Raw genomic sequence first — 13,792 nt, 5'->3', positions numbered from 1 at the left:
TAAAATGCCATTTTAAATGCCAAGCTTTATCTTTAATTATACATTATATTTTTAAATGAGCTGTACAAAAACAATACCTTAATCAAGAGCAGAAATATTCAGAATTGAGCTGCCTCTGCCTCGACCACTGGCAAAATGGACAGCGTCCATACTAGACAAGCAGGATGTAAGCAAACAGACTGACAAACCTTGCCAGGACAGGGTAAGGTTCAAATTTCCCTGCCTCTGAAAGTGTCTGTCAGTTACTCTAGGCCTTTGCCAAATGTGACTGTGGGTGATTGCCCACGTAGCCGCTTGTCTCTATCATTTCTTGCACCTTTTGGAAGTTGCTTCATTGTACTTCCTGTTTATTCAAGTAATATTATTTCCCTTCTCAGGTTTTTGATGTGGTTGAATGATGTAGGTGTGTCTTCTATCTATCTGATGATTTCACTGGTTAATTAATAAAGAAACTACTTGGCCTGATAGGTCAGAACATAGGTGGGTGGAGTAGACAGAACAGGACGAAGGAAGTGAGGCAGATGGCTCAGGCAGACGCCTCGGGCAGTTGTCATGCCTCTCCTCTCTGAGACAGATGCAATGAAGCTCCGACCCAAGATGGACGTAGGCTAGAATCTTCCCGGTAAGCCTCCCCTCATGGCGCTACACACATTACTAAATATGGGTTAACCAAAATGTGAGAGTTAGCCAGTAAAAGGCTGAAGCTAATGGGCCAAGCAGTGTTTAAAAGAATACAATTTGTGTGTTGTTATTTTGGGGCATAAGCTAGCCGGTGGCTGGGAGCCGGGTGGGACAAAAAGCAGGCCTGCCCGCTGCTCATCACTACAGTTGAAGACTAGATAGTCATAGCTACTTTTTTCTCATGACTCAGCCAAGCCATTTTTAATATAAGACTTAGACTCCTTACGATAGGATAACTATTGAAACATTTAGCATATGCTTCTTGTTTGATGATGTCCATGCTGTTTGTAATTCTAAATTTTATATAAAATTGCTTTTGGAGATTCATTTGACTGCCCGGAGCAAGGTAGGCCTTTGTCTGAGAGCTGCTTGGCCTGCAAGGGGACCTGAAAGTCTGCAGGAGGATCCATCGTTCTTTGGGGGGTTATTCTCCCCGGATACTGCCTCTCTCTTCCTGTCCCTTCCCAGCTTGCACCCAGAATCCTCCCCCCCTCCCCCTGCCTCATCCTCCCGTCTTTGGGGCCACAAAATCCCACAGCTCAGCCTGTTTGGGCTCTGGGGACCTGGAATTGAGTGCACCCAGGCCGGTGGGAGGTCCCCTCCTTCATTTGACTGCCCGGAGCAAGGTAGGCCTTTGTCTGAGAGCTGCTTGGCCTGCAAAGGGACCTGAAAGTCTGCAGGAGGATCCATCGTTCTTTGGGGTGAGTGAGGAGTGAGTGCCCGAACCGCGGCAGCTGCCCGGAGAGGGACCACCGACTCTCCACAACTCCCCCTGCCACCAGCACACTTCCTGCTCTTCCTGCAGGGGTTATTCTCCCCGGATACTGCCTCTCTCTTCCTGTCCCTTCCCAGCTTGCACCCAGAATCCTCCCCCCCTCCCCCTGCCTCATCCTCCCGTCTTTGGGGCCACAAAATCCCACAGCTCAGCCTGTTTGGGCTCTGGGGACCTGGAATTGAGTGCACCCACGCCGGTGGGAGGTCCCCTCCTTCATTTGACTGCCCGGAGCAAGGTAGGCCTTTGTCTGAGAGCTGCTTGGCCTGCAAGGGGACCTGAAAGTCTGCAGGAGGATCCATCGTTCTTTGGGGTGAGTGAGGAGTGAGTGCCCGAACCGCGGCAGCTGCCCGGAGAGGGACCACCGACTCTCCACAACTCCCCCTGCCACCAGCACACTTCCTGCTCTTCCTGCAGGGGTTATTCTCCCCGGATACCGCCTCTCTCTCCCTGTCCCTTCCCAGCTTGCACCCAGAATCCTCCCCCCCTCCCCCTTCCTCATCCTCCCGTCTTTGGGGCCACAAAATCCCACAGCTCAGCCTGTTTGGGCTCTGGGGACCCAGAATTGAGTGCACCCACGCCGGTGGGAGGTCCCCTCCTTCATTTGACTGCCCGGAGCAAGGTAGGCCTTTGTCTGAGAGCTGCTTGGCCTGCAAGGGGACCTCACAGTCTGCAGAAGGATCCATCATTCTTTGGGGTGAGTGAGGAGTGAGTGCCCGAACCGCGGCAGCTGCCCGGAGAGGGACCACCGACTCTCCACAACTCCCCCTGCCACCAGCACACTTCCTGCTCTTCCTGCAGGGGTTATTCTCCCCGGATACTGCCTCTCTCTTCCTGTCCCTTCCCAGCTTGCACCCAGAATCCTCCCCCCCTCCCCCTGCCTCATCCTCCCGTCTTTGGGGCCACAAAATCCCACAGCTCAGCCTGTTTGGGCTCTGGGGACCTGGAATTGAGTGCACCCAGGCCGGTGGGAGGTCCCCTCCTTCATTTGACTGCCCGGAGCAAGGAGGATCCATCATTCTTTGAGGACACCAAACACCTCCGCGCTCCTTTTGAAGGAAGAGATGGGCAGGCGCCAATGCAGGAGCTCCTCCAACAACATGAAAGGCAACATGACATCACCACAAGCCAGACATCCCGAAACAACAAGAATTGAACACCCTACCCCAGAAGATATAGAAGAAACCGACATTAAACAGTACTTTATAAAAATAATAGAGGACCTTAAACAGGAGGTAAAAAACTGCCATAAAGAAATGGAGATGACAAACAAAAAGGTAGACGAAATAAATAAATCTCTCAAAGATACCCAAGAAAAACAAGAAAAACAAGAAAAAGCAATCAAACAGGTAAGGGAAACAGTACAAGACCTGATAAATGAAATGGAGGTATTGAAGAAAACACAATCTGAGGGACGACTGGAAATGGAAACTCTGAGTAAACGAACAGAAACTTCAGAGACAAGTATTTCCAACCGAATACAAGAGATGGAAGAAAGAATCTCGGACTCTGAAGATACTATAGAGGAAATAAACTCACAGATTAAAGAACTAAACAAATCTAACAAATTCTTAACACAAAACATTCAGGAAATCTGGGACACCATGAAAAGACCAAACCTAAGAATAATTGGGGTAGAAGAAGGAGAAGAATTACAACTCAAAGGCCCAGAAAACATATTCAACAAAATTATAGAAGAAAACTTCCCCAACCTAAAGAAGGATGTTCCTATGAAGGTACAAGAAGCCTACAGAACACCAAATAGACTGGATCAAAAGAAAGCATCCCCACGCCATATAATAATCAAAACACAAAACATACAGAATAAAGAACAGATATTAAGAGCTGCAAAGGAAAAAGGTCAAGTAACATATAAAGGGAAACCTATCAGAATTACACCTGATTTCTCAATGGAAACCATGAAAGCCAGAAGAGCTTGGATAGATGTGCTACAGACACTTAGGGAACATGGATGCAAGCCTAGACTATTATACCCAGCAAAGCTTGCATTCACCATTGATGGAGAAAACAAGATATTCCAGGACAAAAACAGATTTAAACAATACGCAGCCACAAATCCAGCCTTGCAGAAAGTAATAGAAGGAAAATCACAAACCAAGGAGTCCAATAACGCCGACAATAACTCAGGCATCTAGCGACCCTTCACCAGCACAACTAGAAGAAGGGAAACACACAAACTCTACTACTAAAAATGACTGAAGTTAACAACCACTGGTCATTAATATCACTTAATATCAATGGACTCAATTCACCTATAAAAAGGCACAGGCTAAGAGACTGGATACAAAAACAGAATCCAACATTTTGCTGTTTACAAGAAACACACCTCAACCACAAAGACAGGCACCTACTCAGAGTAAAGGGTTGGGAAAAGGTTTATCAAGCAAATGGCCCTAAGAAACAAGCGGGTGTGGCCATACTAATTTCCAACAAAGTTGACTTCAAACTAAAATCAATCAGAAGAGATGGAAAGGGACACTTTATACTCATAACAGGAAAAATCCTTCAGAATGAAGTCTCAATCCTGAATATCTATGCCCCTAATATAAAAGCTCCCACTTATGTAAAAGAAACACTTCTAGAACTCAAGGCAGCCATCAAACCACACACACTAATAGTTGGAGACTTCAACACTCCTCTCTCACCAATGGACAGGTCAATCAGACAGAAACCTAACAGAGAATTGAAAGACTTAATGGAGGTAATGAACCAAATGGACTTAACAGACATCTATAGAACATTCCACCCAAATAGGAAAGAATATACCTTCTTCTCTGCGGCTCATGGAACCTTTTCGAAAATTGACCATATACTTGGTAACAAAGCAAACTTCCACAGTTACAAAAAAATATTAGTAACCACCTGTGTCTTATCGGATCACCATGGATTAAAATTAGAATTCAACAACAATGCTACCCCCAGAAGGCCCACAAACTCATGGAAACTGAACAGTCAACTACTGACCCATACCTGGGTCAAGGAAGAAATAAAGAAAGAAATTAAAGTCTTTCTTGAATTTAATGAAAACAAAGACACAACATACTCAAACCTATGGGACACAATGAAAGCAGTGCTAAGAGGAAAGTTCATAGCACTAAGTGCCCACTTAAAGAAAACGGAGAAAGCACTCATTGGTGACTTAACAGCACACCTGAAAGCTCTGGAAAAAAAAGAAGCAGACTCACCTAGGAGAAGTAGAAGACTGGAAATAATCAAACTGAGGGCAGAAATCAACAAAATAGAATCACAGAAAACAATCCAAAGAATCAATGAAACAAGAAGCTGGTTCTTGGAGAAAATCAACAAGATTGACAAACCCTTAGCCAAACTAATCAAACGGCAGAGGGAGAACACGCAAATTAACAAGATCAGAAATGAAAAGGGGGACATAACCACAGACACAGAGGAAATTCAGAAAATCATTAGATCTTACTACAAAAGCCTGTATGCCACAAAATTGGAAAATGTAAAAGAAATGGACAGTTTTTTAGATAAATACCATATACCAAAGTTAAACCAGGACCAGGTAAATGCTCTAAATCGTCCTGTTAGTCGCGAAGAATTAGAAACTGTTATCAGAAACCTCCCTACCAAAAAGAGCCCAGGACCAGATGGTTTCAATGCGGAATTCTACCAGAACTTCCAAGAAGACCTAATACCTATACTCCTTAAGGTATTTCATAATATAGAAACACAAGAGTCACTGCCAAATTCCTTCTATGAAGCTACAGTTACCCTGATACCTAAACCACACAAAGACTCAACCAAGAAAGAGAATTACAGGCCAATCTCACTCATGAACATGGACGCAAAAATTCTCAATAAAATACTGGCAAACCGAATCCAAGAACACATTAGAAAAATTATCCATTACGATCAAGTAGGCTTCATCCCAGAGATGCAGGGCTGGTTCAACATACGAAAATCTATTAATGTAATCCATCATATAAACAAACTGAAGGAAAAAAAACCATATGGTCATCTCATTAGATGCTGAAAAAGCATTTGACAAAATTCAGCACCCTTTTATGATAAAGGTCTTGGAGAGATTAGGGATACAAGGGTCATTCCTAAATATAATAAAAGCTATTTACAGCAAGCCGACAGCTAACATCAAATTAAACGGAGAGAAACTCAAGGCTATCCCACTAAATTCAGGAACACGACAAGGCTGTCCACTCTCTCCTTATCTCTTCAATATAGTGCTTGAAGTTCTAGCAATAGCAATAAGACAACATAAGGGAATCAAGGGGATTCAATTTGGAAAGGAAGAAGTTAAACTTTCATTATTTGCAGATGATATGATAGTATACATAAGCGACCCCAAAAACTCCACCAAAGAACTCCTACAGCTGATAAACTCCTTCAGTAACGTGGCAGGATACAAGATCAACTCCAAAAAATCAGTCGCCCTCCTATACACAAAGGATAAGGAAGCAGAGAGGGAAATCAGAGAAGTATCACCTTTCACAATAGCCACAAATAGCATAAGATATCTGGGAGTATCGCTAACCAAGGAAGTGAAGGATTTATTTGACAAGAACTTTAAGTCTTTGAAGAAAGAAATTGAAGAGGATACCAGAAAATGGAAGGATCTCCCCTGCTCGTGGATTGGGAGGATCAACATAGTAAAAATGGCAATTCTACCAAAAGCAATCTATAGATTCAATGCAATCCCAATCAAGGTCCCATTAAAATTCTTCACAGAGATTGAGAGGACAATAATCAACTTTATATGGAAAAACAAGAAACCCAGGATAGCCAAAAAAATCCTATACAATAAAGGTACTTCTGGAGGCATTACCATCCCTGACTTCAAACTCTATTACAGAGCTACAGTATTGAAAACGGCTTGGTATTGGCATAAGAACAGAGAAGTTGACCAATGGAATCGTATAGAAGACCCGGATCTTAAACCACAAACCTATGAACACCTGATTTTTGATAAAGGAGCCAAAAGTACACAATGGAAAAAAGAGGGTATCTTCAACAAATGGTGCTGGCATAACTGGATGTCAACCTGTAGAAGAATGAAAGTAGATCCATATCTATCACCATGCACAAAACTCAAGTCCAAATGGATTAAAGACCTCAATATTAATTTGAACACATTGAGATTGATAGAGGAGAAAGTGGGAAGTACTCTACAACAAATGGGCACAGGGAACCGTTTCCTATGCATAACCCCAGCTGCACAGACTTTAAGGGCAACATTGAATAAATGGGACCTCCTGAAGTTGAGCAGCTTCTGTAAAGCAAAGGACATTGTCACTAAGACACAAAGGCAGCCTACTGACTGGGAAAAGATCTTCACCAACCCTGCAACTGACAAAGGTCTGATCTCTAAAATATATAAGGAACTCAAGAGACTAGACGGTAAAATGCCAATTAACCCAATTAAAAAATGGGGCGATGAACTGAACAGAGAATTCTCAACAGAAGAAGTTCGAATGGCCAAAAGACACTTAAGGTCATGCTCAACCTCCCTAGCTATCAGGGAAATGCAAATCAAAACAACTTTGAGATATCATCTTACACCTGTCAGATTGGCTAAAATCCAAAACACCAATAATAACCTTTGCTGGAGAGGTTGTGGGGTAAGGGGCACACTCATCCATTGCTGGTGGGAATGCAAACTTGTGCAACCACTTTGGAAAGCAGTGTGGCGGTTTCTCAGGAAATTCGGGATCAACCTACCCCAGGACCCAGCAATTCCACTATTGGGAATCTACCCAAGAGATGCCCAATCATACAACAAAAGCATATGCTCATCTATGTTCATAGCAGCATTATTTGTAATAGCCAGATCCTGGAGACAGCCTAGATGCCCTTCAGTGGAAGAATGGATGAAGAAACTGTGGAATATATACATGCTAGAATACTACTCAGCGGTAAAAAACAATGACATCTTGAATTTTGCAGGCAAATGGATGGAAATAGAAAACACTATTCTGAGTGAGGTAACCCAGACCCATAAAGATGAACATGGGATGTACTCACTCATATTCGGTTTCTAGCCATGATTAAAGGACATCGAGCCTATAAGTTTGGGATCCTTGAGAAGATAATAAGAAGGTGAACTCCCAAAAAAGATATAGTAATCCTCCTGGATATTGGAAGTAGACACGATCGCCAGGCAAAATTGGGAACTTGAGGGTTGGGCAAGACTGGGCCAAGGGAAGATGGGGAGAGAAAAGTGTGAAGGGGAGAGCGGGGGGAGCTCGGAGGAATGGGGTGCTTGGGATATAGGAAGGGTGGATATGAGAGCAGGGAAGCATATATCTGAATTTAAGGAGCTACCTGAGGGTTGTCAAGAGACTTGACCCTAGAGGGGTTCCCAGGTTTCCAGGGAGACGCCCCCAGTTAGTTCCTTGGGCAGCTGAGGAGAGGGAGCCTGAAAAGGCCAGTTCCTATAGCCATACTGATGAATTTCTTGCATATCACCATAGAACCTCCACCTGACGATAGATGAAGAAAATGACAGAGCCCCACCTTGGAGCACCGGACTGAGCTCCCAAGGTCCTGATGAGGAGCAGAAGGAGAGAGAACATGAGAAAGAAAGTCAGGACCGTGAGGGAACCTCCAGCTGGCGACAGATGGGGAAGGTGACTGAGCCCCACATTGGAGCACTGGACTGAGCTCCCAAGGTCCCGATGAGGAGCAGAAGGAGCGAGAACATGAGGGAGAAAGTCAGGAACGAGAGGGGTGCGTTCACTCATGGAGACGGTGGGACAGAACTAATGGGAGATCACCAACTCCAGTTGGAATGGGACTGATGGATCATGCGACCAAACCCGTCTCTCTGAGTGTGGCCAACAGCGGGGGCTGACTGAGAAGCAAAGGACAATGGCTCTGGGCTCTGATTGTTCTTCATGGACGGGCTCTGTGGGAGCCTTCTCAGCTTGGTCGATCACCTTCCTGGACCTGGGGGGAGTTGGGAGGACCTTGGTCTTAGCATAGAGTGGGGAACCCTGATGTCTCCTTGGCCTTGAGAGGGAGGGAGGGGAGGTATGGGTGGAGGGGAGGGGAGGGAAGGGGGAGAAGGAGGGGAGAGAAAGGGGAGAAGGAGGGGAGGGAGGGGGGAGGAGGAGGGAAGGAGATGGAAATTTTTAAATATAAAAAAAAATAAACCATGAGGAAAAAAAAAAAAAAAAAAAAAAAAAATAAAAAATTGCTTTTGGATCCATTTCTTTCTGGGCGCTGACCTTGCCTTTAAAGGCCTAATTACCCCTTTGCATTGTGAATGAGCATTTTCAAAAGTCACAGATTCAATTACTATTTGTCTAACTTCTGAATTTGGTATCATTCTATTTATTGATGAAGTCAACCTTTGTAAAAAAAAAATATCAGTCAAGTTTTCTTTTGGGCCATGTATAACTTTAGTAAGTGTCTCAGTTCTCTTTCTGACTTCTTCAATTCTGTCCTAAGCATTCAAAACTTGTAGTGTGGGGCTGTGGGCTGCATTCCCGCCGCCCTGCTTTCGGCCTCCTGACTAGCTTATGCCCCAAAATAATTACACAGAAACTGTATTCTTTTAAACACTGCCTGGCCCTTAGTTTCAGCCTCTTACTCACATCTTGACTAACCCATATCTAATAATCTGTGGAGCACCACAAAGTGGTGCCTTACCAGGTAGATTCTAGTGTACGTCCATCTTGGGCTGGAGCTTCATCGCGTCTGGCTTCTCTCTGAGGAGAGGCACGGCAGTCTGTCTAACTTAGGAGAGGTGTAGCATCTGACTGAGCCATCTACCTCACTTCCTTCTTCCTGTTCTGTCTACTCCGCCCACCTAAGGGCTGGCCAATCAAATGGGCCAGGCAGTTTCTTTATTAGCCAATGGGAATCCTCCATCAAAAACTGCTGCATGGCATAGAGCTAGGGGTGTGCTCACCATATAGAGACTGTCTTTGTACATAAGCATAATTGCCCTCTCCAAGAAGTTGGTCTTGGGAGATTTTAATGCCTCTATCCCTACTTCATTGTTAATCATCCTAGTCTAATCTTTCCACCTGATCCTCCATTGAGAATGAGGGCTAGGTTCCAATACTGCTGTAACCAAGTCTCTCCAGTCTTGTGGGATAATTCTGTTACAAGTTGACCATGAGTTTAACATCTGCTTCATGAAAGGTGAATGCATATCATATGAGACTGTCACTTCTGTAAATCTCCTCAAATCTAATATTTCCACAGGAGTCCATTCAGCTCCTGCATTGCTTTGGGGATACCAGTCATTTGGCATTTCCTGTAAGTAAGGGTGAGTGGATAAATTAAGGTTGGTTGTTTGAAAACCTTGGCCTGTGCCTCTCTAACCTTATAAGGCAATGCTGAGATTGGTTCTCCTTTAAATCCCTCTGTCTGGATCTGAATATCTCTATTATCTGTTTTAATAAGTTTTTCTAAGACTTGTATCTTCACACTCATATTAATCAACTTTTTTTAGGATGAAATCAAGAATGATCAAAGTGATAATGTTTATAATTGACATTACGTAAATCTCATAAGTTAATTATCCTCTCATTTGTTTTATCTTTAAACCATCTATTGTATAATTATACAGAGACCTAATTACCTCCATTATAATAGTCTTTCCCATTTTTTTACCATGGGCAAAACCCTCTTTTTTTAAAAAAAAAAAACGAAAACCAATTCCCCCCTTTAAGAATTCCCGTTGTCTCACCAAATCTTCTGACAATGGCAATGAAGATGATTGGGAAGTATGAGGTTAATTGCTGCTGCATGGAACAGTAGAAGCCGAAGTACATTTTCAAAACAGCTACCTAGCTTGGCAGCAGCCAAGGAGGGGGTCCAGGGAAAGCTCTCCCCACCACCCCTCCACCCCGCCGAGGGAACCTGCTGTCTGAGTAAGGCACATAGGAAATCGTGGGGAAGAAGCATGTGGAGCGGGAGTTGCCTAGAGGGGCTAACACTGCACCTTTTGGAGCCCAAGGCCCTGGGAAGCTTGCTGCAGAGAACCTGCAACAGAAAAATCCCAGATTCGCTCAGGGGGGTTGGGGAAAAGAAAAGAAAAACCTAGCCAGCAGGGCAGTGACTCCAGTGCGCAGCTCTGGCCTGTGCTGGTGACTGCAAAGCCACAGGCGAGCAGCTTTTTCATAAATTCATGCCCCAAAATGTTGAACAAACACCAAATGATATGAAGCATTATCCTAATTAGTCTTAATAATAAAAACCCATTGTCAAATATCGGGGTAAAAGCCCAAAGATCAAAGAAACAAAGGAACAATCACAGCCACCTCTTACTTCTCCGACTCCTCAGACCAAATGGGTCAAGATCCTCTTTTTGTCCCACCTTATCACCTCCTGTCTGTCTGTACAGACCTCCAGACCTCTGTGGTTAATTAGTGGCTAGCTCCACCCTCTGATCTCCAGGCAAGCTTTATTTGTCAGAACAAAAACAAAATATCACAACACCCATGAAAGAATCTATCACAAAAAAATAAAGTTGGCAACTCCCGAGGATCCAGTCGAGGTTGACTTTTCCCCTCTACATGCCTGAGCATGCCTAGCTGGTTATCCAGATGCACCTGTGCAACACATACTAACAGGTGCTTCAAAAGAACTGATGGGCCGAAGAATATAATGCAGTTCCTACAAGTAACATGCATAGGCAGGAAACTTAACAAGGTTCTATCAGCAGTGGAGTAACTTTTCTATGTGCATTTAGACACAGAATTGAGACTGAGCTGTCTGCCATCCCCCCCACCCCGCCCCGCAAAACCCAACAACATGCATTTGTAAATAGGGAATCGGACGACAATGGAGGAAGAACATGCATGTGTCCTTTAAAATAGCCTATGACTTGGCAGACAAAATGGAAAAATGAAAAGGGGCTGGTCTGACATTTTTGTTGTTTTGTTTTTTAAGACAGGGTTTCTGTGTAACAGTACTGGCTGTCCTGGAATGTGCTTTGTAGACCAGGCTGTCCTCAAACTCAGTGATCTGATTTGCCTCTGCCTCCTGATTGCTGGGATTAACTGTGTGTGCCACCACACCTGGCTTATATGGCATTTCTTAATACCTAGCAGGATGTATTCTTAATACCTAGAGTACAGATTGGATAAATGCAGGGAGCCCTTCCTGAGATCCCAACCTTGGAATTCACAGGAAGACTCACATAAATAAGAAGAGAGTGAGGTGGAAGTGAGGAAAGAGAAACATCAGGCCTGGTCTTTAATACACAAAAAGGGAGTCAGGCATGGTGGTGCATGCCTTTAATGCCGGCACTCATGAAGCAGAGGCAAGCAGATCACTGAGTTCAAGGCTACCCTGGTCTACAGAGCAAATTCCAGGACAGCCAGGGTTGTTACATAAAGAAACCCTGTCCAAAAAATAAACAAACAACAAACAAACAAACGAGCAAACAATAAAATAAGAAAGAAATAAAACATGATTCAGCATGATAGGGTTTGGGATTATATGTGTTTTGGGATATATGTGTGTCTGTCTATATGCCACATACACGCGGATGCTCCTCAAGGCTGGAAGAGAGTGCCAGACCCACTGACCCTGAAGTTAAGGGCAGCTGCGAACTGGCAAGGGTGCTGGGAACCACACCCTGTCCTCCAGACAAGCAACAAGCACTTGCAAATGCTGAGTTGAGCCATTTTTCCAGTCCTGAAGGTCTTACTGGGATCTGATCTTAGGAAACTATAGAGAACACACTGCATCCAAATGTTTCAAATTCAGAACTTTATACAATGAAGGAGTCTCTCATTCTGGGACACATAGGATCAAATTAAGTCAATCCAGAGTGAAGAAACTGAGAAACAGAACTACTCATTTTCCCTTGAGACAAAAAGTTCTTAATCAGTAGGAACACAAGGTATAAGTTTCTATGGGCTGGCTAATATAAACCGTTAGTTTGACAAAATTTTCTTTTAAATTATGTTTTGTGTTTATTTAGTGTGCATGTACGTATACATTGGCCATAGCTGAGTATAGAGGCCACACGACTTTAGGGAGCCTATTCTCTCTGTGCACCATGTGGATGAGAGACCAAACTCAGGTCATCAGGCTTGATGCTAGTGGCTTTTATGTGCTAGTTTTCCCACAATACCTCGAGAAGGGATCTATGGACTATGGAGAGTTGGCCCAAATATTACTGTAAGAGTTTATAAACCCAAGCCTGCAGCCAGTGATTATTGACTCTTTGAAGCTGACACCCTGAAACACATGGTTTGTGACTGACACTAAACCTGGGCCCACATCCTGGGGTGATCAGTTTCCCATCTCCTCTTTCCTCATTAGAATAGGGAAGAGTGCTTTCTTTAAAGCGCACAGAGACCAGCTTGATGGTGGTGTCACACACCTTTAATCCCAGCACTCAGGAGGTAGAAGCAGGTATATCTGTGAGTTTGAGGCCAGCCTGGTGTACATAGAAAGTTCCAGTACAGCAAGGGCTGTTACATAGAAACCCTGTCTCAAAAAAACAAAAAACAAAAAAAACAAACAAACAAAAAAAAAAAAACAAAGAAAAAGTACAGGCTAGCAGACAGAATGCTAGGTTTTCTCAGTTTGCCTCTGCTGTCAGTGCTCAGTTTACTTTTTCCACTCACTAAAGCACTGGGGCTAACCTTGACACTTGGACATTTGTTCTCTCTAGGTGTTGAATTGATGTGGGCAAGGTTCAACAAGTCAAAGAGAGGAAGTCGGGAAGTGTGCTGGAGTGCGGGCTCTAATGGCAGCTCTGAACACGCAAAGGGAAACCTCTAAAACGAAGATGTTCCTTGGCAGAACTGACTTTTGAAAACCATTTAAAGGGGCTGGAGAGATGGCTCAAATGGTTAAGAGGATTGTCTGCTCTTCCAAAGGTCCTGAGTTTAATTCTCAGCAACCACATGGTGGCTCAGAACCATCTGTAATGAGCTCTGGTGCCCTCTTCTGGCCTGCAGGCACACACACAGACAGAATATTGTATACATAATAAATAAATATTTTAAAAGAAAAAGAAAAGAGAAAACCATTTAAATGACATTTATTTGTGTGAATGGAGGTGGGTGGAAGAACAACTTGCAGAAGGTGGTTTTTTTTTTTCTTCCACAATGTGGCCTCCAGAGATCAAATTCAGGTCTTTGGGCCTCATGGCCAGTGCCTCTTTACGCTTTGAGCCATCATACAGGTCTAACACTTCTGACCTGGTCGTTCTCAGATGCCATGAGACAGTTTGAAAAGACAGAATGGCAAGAGAGTCCTGCTTGGACTCCTGTTTTTCCTCCCTAGAAGATTTCATTATCCGAGAACACAATGTGGCAGTTCCAGGGCGGAGATTAACAAACGGCTACTTAATACTGGAAAGAATCC

At 43.9% G+C, this 13,792-nt stretch overlaps 1 long non-coding RNA gene across 1 annotated transcript; it reads left to right on the top strand.

Moving 5' to 3' along the window:
- The first annotated feature begins 571 nt into the window (after window positions 1-571).
- On the top strand, window positions 572-13,320 carry LOC119808489. The gene is made up of 3 exons (XR_005284442.1): window positions 572-622; window positions 9,665-9,718; window positions 13,095-13,320. It is a non-coding gene; the product is annotated as an uncharacterized LOC119808489 (long non-coding RNA).
- Window positions 13,321-13,792: the final 472 nt, after the last annotated feature.

This window comes from Arvicola amphibius, chromosome 2 (assembly GCF_903992535.2).
Source record: "Arvicola amphibius chromosome 2, mArvAmp1.2, whole genome shotgun sequence".
Classification (NCBI taxonomy): Eukaryota; Metazoa; Chordata; class Mammalia; order Rodentia; family Cricetidae; genus Arvicola; species Arvicola amphibius.
The sequence above is the reverse complement of the archived record's forward strand: the minus strand, read 5'-3'. Positions and strand labels throughout refer to the sequence as shown.